Raw genomic sequence first — 14,431 nt, forward strand, 5'->3', positions numbered from 1 at the left:
GCAAGCGGTCCTCACCACTATAGGCCTTAGCCAAGGTGTGAGTGAGCTTATTGACCTCCTTCTTGAGGTTCTCATTCTCAACCATCAGTGAGGCATCATAAGTGAAACCATCACTACTAGATGAGGTGGAAGTGGAAGTACTACAATAGGGTTAGTGGGAGCAACAATGGTAGGCATAGATAATGATTCATCAATTATACACAAGTTAAGCCTACATCATAAGTCTCAACATGTTTCTTCTCATTTTGTTTACTAAGCAAAGAGGAATGAGCTTCTTCAAGCTTCTTGTGAGCCTTGCCAAACTTCTCATGGGCTTCCCCTAGCCTCTCATGAGTTGCTTTGAGCTCATCAAGGGCTTGCTTAAGGGCTTTTACTTTCTTATTCAAGCTCTTGCATTCCCTTCTCTTGATGTCAAAGTGTTCTTTAGAATCTTCTAGCATGTTAAATAATTCATCTTTAGTAGGTTCATCATCATCCCTATCTCTATCATTTTCATTATCATGTTCCTCATCACTTCCATCATCATAAGTTTGTACTTTAGTGGCCTTAGCCATAAAGCATGATGGAGTGTCAAAGAGAGAAGGCTTCTCATTGATAGCAATGCTTGCAAGTGCCTTCTTCTTGGTGGTCTTGTCACATCACTATCATCATCATCACTTGAGGAAGCATCACTATCCCAAGTGACCATGTATGAACCACCCCTCTTCTTCTTCTTGAAGGTCATCTTGTCCTTCTTCTCTTTCTTTTCCTTCTTGTCCTTCTTCTTGTCATCATCTTTGTCACTATTGTATGGACATTGAGCAACAAGATGATCTTTGCTTCTACAATTGAAGCACCTTCTTGACTCTTCCTTGTTCTTGGACGAAGATTTCTTCCTTCTAGCTCGGTAGCCTTTCTTCACCATGAACTTGCCAAATCTCTTGACAAAGAGAGCCATCTTCTCATCATCATCATCATCCCATGAACTATCATCTTCACTTGATGATTCTTGCTTTGCCTTGCCCTTGGATGATGTGGCCTTGAATGCCATACTCTTCTTCTTGTCATCCTTCTTTTCATCTTTCTTCTCCTTCTTTTCTTCCTTCTCATCATCATCTCTATAAGCATCATCAGTCATAATATCTCCCAAAATTTGGTTTGGTGTCATTGTGTCCAAACTGGTCCTCACTAGCAATGTGACCAACATGCCAAATCTTGCGGGTAAGCATTTCAAGAACTTATAAGAGAAGTCCTTGTCATCCACCTTCTCACCAAGTGCTTTGAGATCATTGACAAGCACTTCTAACCGATGGAACATGTCCAGCACACTCTCATCTTCCTTCATCTTGAAGCTAGCAAATTTCTCCTTGAGAATGTATGCCTTTGCACCCTTCATTGCCTTGGTGCCCCCGAATGATTCTTCCAACTTCTTCCAAGCCTCATGAGCCATCTCAATGTTCTTGATTTGCTCAAATGTTCTCTCATTGATTGCATTATGAATGGCACTTAGAGCAATGTCATTGTTTTGGAGAAGCACTTCTTTGGCCGTGGTGGGATTTTTCGGATCATTAATCTCAATTTTGGTTTCTACCACCTTCCACACCTTTCTATTGATTGACTTGATATGTGTGGTCATCTTTGACTTCCAATATAGATAATTTGTGCCATCAAATTGGGGTGGCTTCTTAGTGTTGTTGATTTGAGCCTTTTTTACATCGAAGGTTGTTAAGCCTCAAATCACGGTGACCTCGGCTCTGATACCACTTGAAAGATCCTAATGGCTAGAGGGGGGTGAATAGCCTATTAAAAATTTCTACAACAACACTTAACAAACCGGTTAGACAATTATGAGGCGAAGCAAGTGTTGCACTAGCCTACTAAAAATACAAGCCACCTACCATAATTTTAGTGTCTATTGTTTCTAACCACACAATAGCTAAGTCACTATACTAAGTTAGTGTGCTCTCAAAGGCTAACTAAAGAGCCACACTAACCAAACTAACAAGCTCTCACAACAAGGTACACTAAAGAGCTTGACAACTAGTTTGCGGTAATGTAGAGAGAGTGAGCAAGATGGTTATACCGCTGAGTCAAGGAGTAAACCAATCAATCACAAGAATGAATACCAATGAAGACCAATCACCCTAGAATCAAATGATGAGACAATGATTTTTTACCGAGGTTCACTTGCTTGCCGGCAAGCTAGTCCTCATTGTGGTGATTCACTCACTTGAAGGTTCACGCGCTAATTGGCATCACATGCCAAACCCTTAATAGGGTGCCGCACAACCAACATAAGATGAGGATCACACAAGCCACGAGCAATTCACTAGAGTACCTTTTGGCTCTCTGCCGGGAAAAGGTCAAGAACCCCTCACAATCACCACGATCGGAGTCAGAGACAATCACCAACCTCCGCTCGATGATCCTCGCTGCTCCAAGCCATCTAGGTGGTGGCAACCACCAAGGGTAACAAGCGAATCCCGTAGCGAAACACGAACACCAAGTGCCTCTAGATGCAAACACTCAAGCAATACACTTGGATTCACTCCCAATCTCACAAAGATGATGAATCAATGATGGAGATAAGTGGGAGGGCTTTAGCTAAGCTCACAAGGTTGCTATGTTAATGCAAATGGCCAAGAGAGTGAGCTAGAGCAGGCCAAACGGTATTTATAGACACCCCCAAACAATAGAGCCGTTGGCTCAATTATTGGGCTAACTGCACATCCACCGGACACACATGTCATGGTGCACCGGATGCTCAGGTCGTGTATATTGGACGCACCCGGTATGGTGACTGAACGCATCTGGTCGCTGCCTGACCGCTACGTGTCCAATTCAAACTAAAGTAGCCATTGCTGCCACACTTTCACCTACGACCGGACGCTCTATTAGAAATGACCGAATGCTGAGCCGCAGCATCCGGTCAAGTCCAGAGAGTTCCCAGGGCCAACCGGACGTGATGTTAGAAAGTGACCGGACGCTGAGCCTTAGTGTCCAGTCGAGTCTAGTAAGCTCCCAGGCCCGACCGAACATGTCCGGTCACTCCAGACCGGATGCTCCTAGTGTGCGATCAACTGTTACACTGAACTTCGACTTCGCTGATTCACACCAGACATGTCCGGTTGCTCTTCTGCAATTCAGTACTGAGCGACATACTAGACACGTCCGGTCGCCACGCATCTGGTCACCCTGTGACCATGGCGACTAATTTCTTTTCAACTCTATCTTCTTCACCCTTACTCAAATGTGCCAACCACCAAGTGTATCACCTTGTGCACATGTGTTAGCATATTTTTACAAATATTTTCAAGGGTGTTAGCACTCCACTAGATCCTAAATGTATATGCAATGAGTTAGAGCATCTAGTGGCACTTTGATAACCGCATTTCGATTTGCGTTTCACCCCTCTTAATAGTATGGCTATCGAACCTAAATGTGATCACACTCACTAAGTGTCTTGATCACTAAAACAAAATGGCTCCTACAATTTATACCTTTGCCTTGAGCCTTTTGTTTTTCTTCTTTTCCAAGTCCAAGCACTTGATCATCACCATGGCATCACCATCATCATGTTATGATCTTCATTTGCTTCACAACTTGGAATGTGCTACCTATCTCATGATCACTTTGATAAACTAGGTTAGCACTTAGGCTTTCATCAATTCACCAAAACCAAACTAGAGCTTTCATGGCGATGGGACTTTATGTTTGTCCAAAGACCACCACGTAACATTTCTTGGTATCTTGTCATAAGCCTTCTATAAGTCAATGAAAACCAAGTGGAGGTCCTTCTTCTATTCTCTAAATTGCTCCATAACCTATCTTATTAAGAAAATTGCTTCTGTGGTTGACCTTCTGGGCGTGAAACCAAATTGGTTTGTTGATATCTACATTGTTCCTCGCAGGCCCTGCGCGATGACTCTCCCATAACTTCATAGTGTGGCTCATCAACTTAATTCCTCAATAATTAGTACAACTTTGGATATCTTCCTTGTTCTTGTAGATTGATACCAATATGCTTCTTCTCCACTCCTTAGACATATTGTTTGATCGAAAGATATTGTTGAACATCTTGGTTAGCCATACTATAGCTATATCCCTGAGACATCTCCACACCTTGATTGGGATACCACCATCAGGGCCCATCGCTTTGCCCCCTTTCATCCTTTTTAAGGCTTATCTGACCTCTGATTCTTGAATCCTCTGCACAAAGCACCTGTTAGTGTCATCAAACAAGTCGTCCAGCTGAACGGTGGTGTTCTCGTTCTCACCATTGAATAATTTATCAAAATACTCTTGCCATCTATGTCTGATGTCATACTCCTTCACTAAGAACTGCTCCCTCTCATCCTTTATGCACTTGACTTGGTTGAAGTCCCTTGTCTTCCTATCGCGAGCCCTAGCCATCCTATAAATATCCTTCTCTCTTTTCTTCATACTCAAACATCGGTAAAGGTCCTCATAGGCCCACTCCTTTGCCTCACTCACCACTTGTTTTGCAGTCTTCTTTGCCACCTTGTACTTTTCTATGTTGTTTGCACACCTATCATGATACAAGCGCTTATAGCACTCCTTTTCCTTAATAGCCTTTTGCACATCTTTATTCCACCACTAAGTGTCTTTTGAGTCGCATCTGCTCTCTTTGGTCACTCCAAGCACCTCTGAAGCAACCTTCCGAATGCATGTTGCCATCTTCTCCTACATGTTGTTTGCATCGCCTTCATCATTCCAAGGTTCCTCTTCAATGACCTTTTCCTTAAAGACCTTTGATGCCACCCCTTCTAATTTCCACCACTTCGTTCTAGCAACCCTAACTTGTTTGTTCCCATGAACTTGCACCAGAAAGTGGAAGTCAGCCACCACCAGCTTGTGTTGAGGAACCACACATTCTCTAGGTATCACCTTACAGTCCACGCATGTTCGTTTATCCCTCCTTCTTGTAAGGACAAAGTCGATTTGACTAGAGTACTGGCCGCTACTAAAAGTCACTAAATGGGACTGTCTCTTATGGAAGAAAGTGTTAGCTATCATCAGATCAAAAGCTATGGTGAAGTCTAAAACTTCCTCTCCCTCCTGGTTCCCACTACCATATCCGAAACCCCCATGAACCACCTCAAAACCTACACTTGATGTACCTACATAGCCATTCAGATCACCTCCCATAAAGAGCTTCTCGCTACTAGGGACAACTCTAATCAAGTGATCTAAGTCTTCCTAGAAAAAGTCGCTTAGCACTCTCATCATGGCCTACTTGGGGGGGCATATGTACTAATTGTGTTTAAGACCATATCATTAATGATAAGTTTAACTAAGATGATCCTATCTCCTTGTCTTCTCACCTCTACCACACCATCCTTGAGGCTCTTATCAATCAAAGCTCCTACTCTATTTTTATTTGAAGTTGTCCCTGTGTACCAGAGCTTGAGCTAGTATTGTCCACCTCCTTCGCCTTCTGCCCTTTCCATTTAGTCTCTTGGACGTATAAGAAATTTACACGCCTCCTAACCGTTGTGTCCACTAACTCTCTTAACTTACCTATAAGGGACCCTACATTCCAGCTACCTAAATGGATCCTAGTTGGCTCAACTAGCTTCCTTACCCTTCGCACCCACCGAGGTAGGTGTGAATACCCTTACTCATTTTGCACCACACTCGGGCGTCGATGCGGTGCGCCACTAAGGATGCAACGACCCGATCCTTGCTCACTTGACACCTGTCTAGATCACGACACGACGCATCATGGAGGTGACAACCCGGGCCTTGCTCATTTAACACCATACCCGGGTTCCGACATGGCGTGTCGCTAAGAGGGTTACGCCCCAACATGATTCTTTTGAGTTTCATCTCCATTAAAGTGGCTAAGTTTTTACATTGGCTCGCTACGCCTAACACAACCCTCCTCTTTTACTAGGGCTTAGGACCTGCTATGCTGGGACACCAAAGACGCCCCACCATAGAAATAAAAATGAACAAAAAGAAACAAAACAAGAAAAGAAAAGAAAAATAATAAATGTAAAAAGAAAAAAGAAATGAAACAAGAAAAGAAAATAAAAAAACTAAAATAATGACACCAGCTATCTAGCCTATGAACGAAGAAATATGGTTGTGGGCCGGCCACGGCGTGGGCCGGCCATGCACGCATCGCTTCGTCCACGTGCAGCATCCCGCGTCCGTCGCGCAGGAATCATGGAACGAAAGATTCAGACGATGGGGCGCAGGAAATCATCGGCGGACGCTTCGGGTCCGAACGTTCCAACTCTAGGCTCCTCCAAACCCAAAGGAGGCTTCCGCCTTCGCGGTTCTACTTTATGCCTGCATGGTTAGTTTACGAACCATTTCCACAAGTGTTAAACTGGGGGCTCGGCCACGGCATCGTGTCTCATCTTTTAAGCCCTTTCCTCTGTGCCGCAGGTTGCTATTTTCAACTCCAGATCATCGTAGCTCTAAACTTTCCAAGTTGTTGTGTTCTCCATGATTGTGACTAGAAAGTTTTGTTTCACAATTAACATCGCTGAGGGGGGATCCAAATAGAGTGTTTCGATTTTAATTGTCGTGGACTGAATTTACTAGGGTAATTTGGTTGATACAATGATCAAATCATGAAAACAATATTGGTTTTTGATATCTTACATGATTTAAGAAGCTCACAAGCAACACAATGGAAACCATTCTTCTTATTTCTTGGCGAGGAGCTAGTTAGAAGTGGAAACGACTATGATCGTGACATTGTTGACAGTAGTGTGGTAGAGTAGCATGGATAGACAGTAGTGCGGTAGAGTAGCATGGATAACAGGTCTGGGATCAACAAATCAACAATGATGGTTTCATAGCTCATTTGAGGAGGTTTGAAACGTGATGAATGTTAACGCATTGACATGGCAGGCTAGAGGTTGGTTGAGGCAGCAGTGTCTTCTACAGACATGAGTAGAATTGTGATGAATCGAACAATATTATAGGGCAAATGGCCAATATAATGCATAAGATAGCCTAAACTTCAAATTTTTAGAAGAGGATGAAGGAACTGAAAATTGGTATTGATTATATTGAGTAATAGAGCTTATCAAAGAAACATACTATCTTGATTTGGCATCCTTAGAAATCTCACAACTACTTGATAGGAAAGGGAAAAAAGATGAAAGAAAGACAACAATAGTTTTAAACCAATAAATTGATTGGTAGATACTTATGATTGACTGTACCGATAGATGCAATTTAGATGAATAAAGGAATGACAAATATAATCAAATAAATAAATAAACTATTAACAAAAGTAAATTTAAGAAGAAAAAAATCCAAATGTTAGACGATGAAAACATAAGTTAGCTAGACCCGTGCTATTTGTGCAGGCCTCTTGCTAGTTACAAAGACGGAATGCCAGGAAATCAGGATGAAGGGCAAGCACAACCATAAGCTCGACCTATAAACCAAAGGCCAAAGCGACCCAATATATTGTACCATCACAAAAATGAGACGATATGTTGGTATTATTTTTTATAAAGTAAAATCTCACTAGCTATTTATCTCAACATGCAAGCTATCCAACTAGGCCACTATTACATACAATTAAAATTCACTAGCACATGCAATTATAATGTCCCCGTCAGCAAGACACATATGTATTTTGTTGTCCACATCGTATATCTCTAGTATAATATAAGGGCATTGCTAGCACTCGGATGTTCGGACGGACGCACGCATCCGGACGGACGCATAGGCCATCCTCGTCTGCCTTTGCCACCCCACAAGTGCACTCCGGCCCCGTCTCTATGCCCGCCGATCCTTTCCCTGATCCCCTCCTCTCTCTCAGACTCTCCGCACGGGCAACATTCAGGAGCCGAGACGAGCCATTGAGAGGCGGGTTGGAGTCAGAAGCGAGCGTCGTTCCTCCTTGGCCAGGCATTTCGGTCGAAGACTAGATCGCCATTCTGGCCTATCATTGGGTATCTAGGCTAGCCTAGGAGTTGCGCGTTGTTCCCAACGTCATCTGCTAGGCCGAGCTTTTGCTGGGGAAGCAGGTCCATTAGGGACCCCGGGTTTATGAACCCGACAGGAGCCCCCGAGCCTACGGACGATTCGGGTAGAATCGTCTAAGGGATTTTTTGTTTTAATAGCGGGTGTAGCCCCCGGGTGATTCGGGTAGAATCATCTAGTGGGTTTTTTCATTTTGCCAGCGGCGGAATTCTTTGTTTTGATAGTGGGCGCACTCCCCTGAGCCCCTAGGCGATTCGGGTGGAATCGTCTGGGGGGCTTTTCATTTTGCCAGCGGGGGAATTCTTCGTTTTGACAGTGGGTGCACGCGAGCACACCCGCAGGTGTAGCTCCCTAGCCTACGTCCGACTGGTGAGTCGGTTGGAGGATGAGTATCTTGGTACTCTTTCCTAGGTCCGTAGACTACCGTTCGGGGTGTTCGCCCGTGTTTGTCCCGCCCGTGACCTGCGCAGTCGGTTGATTTCCTGAGTCGGTGTCAGGTGACCTGAGCCCCATTGGGCTTGGTAGGGGTGGGTCTAGCTCCATGCATTATCTCATCCATGGTTTCCACAACCAGAGGGGCTGAGCTAACATCGCTTGCCTCGATGGCTCGAGCGACGCGCTCGATGAGCTCGCTAATGGGTACGTTCGAGCAGAATCTAGGTCCATCGTTCGTGATGAGGTCGGCATAGCCCTCATGTGGCATTCTGTTGCTCCTTAACCCATGTCCCAATAGATGCTCGGGTCATTCTAGAGACCAACTCAGGTGGCCCACTGGCCTCCCCTCGATGGAGATTATGTGGGCATGGCTCGAGGTTAGGATTGAATGAGAAGGTTGAGATGACCCTATCTGCTTCAAAGCAGATTGGGCGAGGGCCGCTAGGGCTCATCTGCATTTTCTCCCCTGGCTCTATTTGACGCGAGGCGGCCTCGAGCCCTTCACGGGCCGGCCTTCGAACCCCGGTCGGTCGTTGCTCATGTTGAATGAGGCAACTACCGCTTCGTGACACAACACGGAGCGTTGCGATGCATTAATTGCATATGCAATGCTTTGGATGTATAGGATGAGTGAATGACTGGATGAATGAATGTGTGAATGTGTGTATGAGAATGGATGAATGAATGATCATGTATTAGAAAAATAGAGTAAGGATGATTGGTATAGTTACCTTGTCGACATGAGTGACAGGCTCGAGGAGTTTTTATCGAACATGTCTGAATGGGATCCATGTTCATCGTTCATGACGGAGTCAGCCTGGCCCACATGGAGCATCCCTTTGCTCCTTACCTGTCTCTCGGCATTCACCTGAGCTGTCCGATCGACTTAGGAAGAATGTTGGTCTCTCCTTGGAGGAAATCCCATTGTTGGGCCCTTCCAGGTCCTGCCTGGGAAGGCACAGGGCCGCCTACGAGCGGTTGCGCCTTGTTTCCCACGCCTGGTGCATGGTAGTGGTGGGCCATGCCTAGGCCACGTCCCATCTAACCAGGCTCCGTCTCATCGGGAAGGGCACATCCCATCGGTCAGGACGCATCCCATCGTGTTCCCATCTACATTGAATAGGGGAAGGGACAGGGTTTTTCACCCCAACCCTTCGCCTTTCTCCAACTGCTACGTCTCATCCTTAAATAGGGGAAGGGAGAGGGTTTTCATCATGTTCCTTCGCCTATTCCCCAACTACCGCCTCTCCTCCTTCCTTCTTTCAAAGAGCATTTGTGTGCCGCGGCGGTTCCTAGGAGAAAAAGGGTAGTGCGAGGGAGAGGAGAACTCACAAATCTATTTGTGAGTCCAAAGCGAGATGTCGAGCTAGAGGCCATCCAATGTGGATGAGACGGTGCTGGCCGCCTTCGCCGAGAAGGGGCTGCTTTCGCCGAAGGAGGTGGCGCATTGGAGGGCTCCTACGGGGGAGGCTTTTCCGTGACCTTGGGCCGATGAGGTTGTCTCCTTCCTCACCTTCCATGAGCATGGGCTAGGATATCCCATGCACTGGTTCCTACGCAGGCTCCTCAATGAGTAGGGCCTAGAGCTGCAACACCTCAATCCGACTGGGGTGTTGCACGTTGCAGGCTTCGTGACCGTCTATGAGGCCTTCCTTGGGATGGATCCACACATGGACTTCTTCCGGTGCATCTTCACTGAGCGAGCCTTGTCGGAGGGGAAGTCACCTAGGACTGCGTTGGTTGGGGGCTTCGCCCTATAGAAGAAACCGAGTTCGTTGGGCTCCTACCCCGCATACACCCCCTGTGACTCCAATCGGGGTGGCATGGGGAGTGGTTCTACATCCAAAACCCGACGGAGGTGCCATTTCTATTGTTAACCGGTAGAAGGCCAGAGAGGCAGGAGAGCTAGTCGTGGGGCCCCTCTAGCCGATAGAATAAGCTGGGATCATCGAGGCAGACCTCCAGAAGCTATCGTAGCACGGCCTCGACGAGGTGCGGGTGTTCCACACCTTCCACCCTAGAGTCGCCCTGCTGGTGGAAAAGACGCGACCAATGTGGCTATACTCTGGCCCAACAGACCTCGACCGTGCGTCGCCGGTGGAGTTGGCGAAGGACAAAGTCTAGAGCCGACTCGACCGGGTGCTGCAACTGAAGGCCCAAGAGACCCTCGAAGGAAAGCCTAGACCTCTCCACGCCGGGAAGCTACCCAATCTGGTATGTTCTCCTCTCCTTATTCCATGTCCCTTTCGATCTTGCTCTCCTATAATTTGACTTCAAGTCATCCATTTTGTAGGGACTCACCGGTTATAAATCCCGGTCGCACCTTCCGAAGGGAGCGGAGGGCATGGCCCGGCAAGCAACCCTGAAGGAGGCAGCGGTCGTGACGAAGAAGAAGAGAGTTGAGAAGGCTCGGAGGAAGCACGGGAAGGAGATGGAGATTGCCCGGCAGGTGCAGGCTGGGGAAAACAGGAGCGACATGGAGGCAAAGATCGAGTTAGAGGACCCCACGGAGGTGGGTGGCGATGCAAGCTCCTCGAGGATGGAGACCGAGACATCGTCGCGACCTCGTCGAAGCATCATGAGCCTGTAGCCACATCTACCAGCGGTGGGCGGGATGTAGGGAGGCATGGCGACGTTCCCCCATCGAGGAAGCATGCTACGAGCTCGGACACCATCGACAAGCGAGAGGTGAAGTGGCTGCGGTCGCCGCGGCCTTCGGAGGCATCACCGGCGTCGCCCCCCTGCTCCGAGCATGGAGGGGCGCGCTGGTCAGTCAGAGGAGAGGGCTCGCACCCCTGCATCTTTGGGGCCGGCATCAGCACGTGACCCACAATGGGGGACGCCCCACCAGCTGCTCTGACGAGCGCGTCACAAGCCGGCGGGCGCGGTGGCTCATGGGTTGATCAAGAACCGGCCAGGCCGACTACCCCCTCAGTTGATGTGAGGGGGCACGGGTTGTGACCCGTGAGTGGTTGTCGTCTGATGGGCCAGTGGGTCGAGGCTTTAGGGCCTTGCCCCTTGCATCTAGGTATGTACCCAGGTTTCTTTTATTTCACAGTTGAGTTTTTTTTAGTGCGACTAACCTATACTTTTTTGACAGTGGCCAGATGCTGACGGGGCTAAGCATCGCACTGCCTCCCGTGTGGGAGGAGTGGAGGCCCATCCTACAGTGAGTCACGATAAGCGGCGGGGAAAGAAGGCTGGCGGCGGTGTGGCCTTCCCCTCTAGGGGCTACGCCCTGCTGGCCGGTCACGGGCCCGACGGCAGCGGCAGCGGAGGTGATGATGGCAATCCTGGTGGGGACGGCGGTGGCAAGGTCGGAGGTGACCCTAGCGATCCCCCTGCACTGGTTGCGGCGGAAGAGGGGAGGGAGACCGGGTTCCCTTCCTCGCTCGGTGGAGGGATGCATGGCTCGCCCTCCTGGTTAGAGCTAGAGGCACCGGGAGGTGATGTGGCCAGGCTGGAGGCAGAGCATCCGGCGGTGGGCCACCGGGTCGAGGAGGTGGAGATCCCCTACCACGACGTCGCCGATGCTAGAGCCGTCGCTCTCAACCTCATCATCCATGAGGTCGTGGAAAGAAGCGGGAGCATAGCTCGCCATCCCCACAAATTCAGATGTGAGAGGGGGCGGTGCCAGCATCCTTCGGAGCCCTCGGGCGTACGCGTCCACAGGGGATGCGAGGCCGTTGGGGAACCGATCGTTTGGCGGTCGCAGCAGGGACAACAGGGTCCCTCCGGAGAGTCAGCGGAAAATATGAAAAAGCGAGTAAAGAACAGTATGTACATTACTCATAGCAAGCGCATCGTCGGAGAGGTCGTCGGGTGGCCCTGAGCCGACGGAGGGCGCTCCTCCTTCGATGGGCGCCGGGACAAGTGCTTCCTCGCCGAGGTGAAGCACGCCGAGCCGGTTGGTGATGAAGTCTAAGCTTCCGAAGAGGAAGGCAAAGGACGGCTCGAAGACAAGAGGAACCCACATCCCAACAGGTGGGAGCATGGGAAACTCCAGCGAGCCAAAGCGAGTTGTGTCGCTTGAGCCTGCCATGCTAAAGACGACGGAAAGGTGGGCCATCCGATGACAAAAAGCGTGAACGTACGACGTCTTTCCCACGGACGGCGCCAACTATTGGTGTAAAAAGTGACCAACTAGTAAATATTTGTCGTTTTGCCATACGTTGTGATCGGATGTGGCCTAGCACTCGATGACATAGGGTTTATACTGGTTTAGGCAACGTGCCCTATGTCCAGTTGGAGTCGGTCGATGACTTTATTCCTGAGCCCAGGTGCTCGAAGTTTGCTGTGGGGTTACAAACGAGAGGGAGTAAGATGGAGGGTATCAGAGGTCCGGTCGGACTCCGAAACGAAGGGCCAAGAGTGACGGAAGCTCCGATGCGCACTAAGTGTTCTAACGTATGCTCTGTCTGGCTTTAGAGTTCTAGGGCCAAACAGAGAGGATTGGAATCAACTGTCTGTTGTTCGTTGGAATGGTCTATGTGAATCGATCGTCCTCCTTTTGAAGAGAGCGCATCCCCTTTTATAGATGAAGGGGACGGCTTTACAAGAGAGAGAGTGTGAGAGAAAGAGAGTGTGTGTGCTACCTACTCTTATTGCCCACACCGTCGGGTACAAGGCGGTTTGTTGGCGCCTACAATACTGTTGACGCTCTGATGCATGTGGTTGGTTCCATCGTGTTCTTATGTTATGGCTAATGTCGGCGCCTACCATACTGTAGGGCAAATGTTGGCTCCCATAACACTGTTCATGTTCTGACACGTTTGAAAGGTTGTGGAGCACCCTTCTGACATGACCTGACAGTACTATCCCGCAGGTGTGCAGGGTACGATCCTTGGTATTGTGGTTTGACTTCAGCGCCCTGTCTTACTTGCTCCGCCTGACTCTTTGGGTCCTTACCGAGCGGGCGTCCCCGTTCGATTGTTTTCCAGTCGGCTCCGACCGCGACGGTCGGAGAAGAGCTATAAGCAGAGGTTCAGTGTACTCTCGGAAGCGAGCGTCGTTTCTCCTTGGCCAGGTCTTTCGGTCGGAGAGACGGGCCGGAGTCGTAAGCGTGTGTCATCCCTCCTTGGCTAGGCCTTCTGGTCGGAGAGGCGGGCCGGAGTCGGAAGCGAATGTCGTTCCTCCTTGGCCAGGCCTTCCGGTCGGAGACTGTATCGTCCTTCCGGCCTGTTGTTGGGTATATGGGCAGGCCCAGGAGTTACGCGTTGTTCGCAACATCGTCTGCTGGGCCGAACTTTTGTTGGAGAAGCAGGTCCATTAGGGACCTCGGGTTTATGAAAACTGTTGCAACGTATGTGTGAAATATATGCAACATCCAGATCAAAAACGATTGCAACATACGTCTGAAAACAAACGAAATATTTTGAATAAACTCTTACAACATGCCTCTAAAACACTGACAACATATGCAACATGTGCAACACCCACCGATCTACTTTTACAACATCAAGATGACACAATTGCAATATACATCTAAAACATCTAATACACTTGAAACATACGCAACATAGGGGAGGGAAGGCCGGGCCGGTCAATTCCGGCCGTCGGGTTGGGAGCCGGCGGCAAGCCGTGGTGTGCAAGCACGTACCACCAGCACCGGCCGTGCTCGTGGGTGCCCTTGGCTCGGCCGGAGAAGACTTGAGGCGCCACAGCACGTGCGCCCCAGCGACCATACCAGGGTCACGGCACGCCTGATAGCGATGGGGGACGGACGGACAACGAGGGAGCGAGCGGCGCAGGTGACTGGAACGACGCGGAGTGACCGGCGACGGGGGATGGGCACGGCGCAGCAGCATGACGAACGCGCGATGGGGGAAGGGGTGGACAGATGAGCAGCCACACTGCTTCGGGCGCCGGGCGGATAAGCCGATGAGGGTTTGGATTTGTTTTTTTTTTTTGTTTCTGAGAGAGATGGGGCCTGCTCCTGTGGAGCCGCGTCCGACGGTAGTCGCGGGATGGACGCCCTTGACGGATCATTATCGACAATATAATTAATATTAATGTCGTCGATGGTTGGGTCCATGTTGCT

This window comes from Miscanthus floridulus, chromosome 5 (assembly GCF_019320115.1).
Source record: "Miscanthus floridulus cultivar M001 chromosome 5, ASM1932011v1, whole genome shotgun sequence".
NCBI classification, from domain to species: domain Eukaryota; kingdom Viridiplantae; phylum Streptophyta; class Magnoliopsida; order Poales; family Poaceae; genus Miscanthus; species Miscanthus floridulus.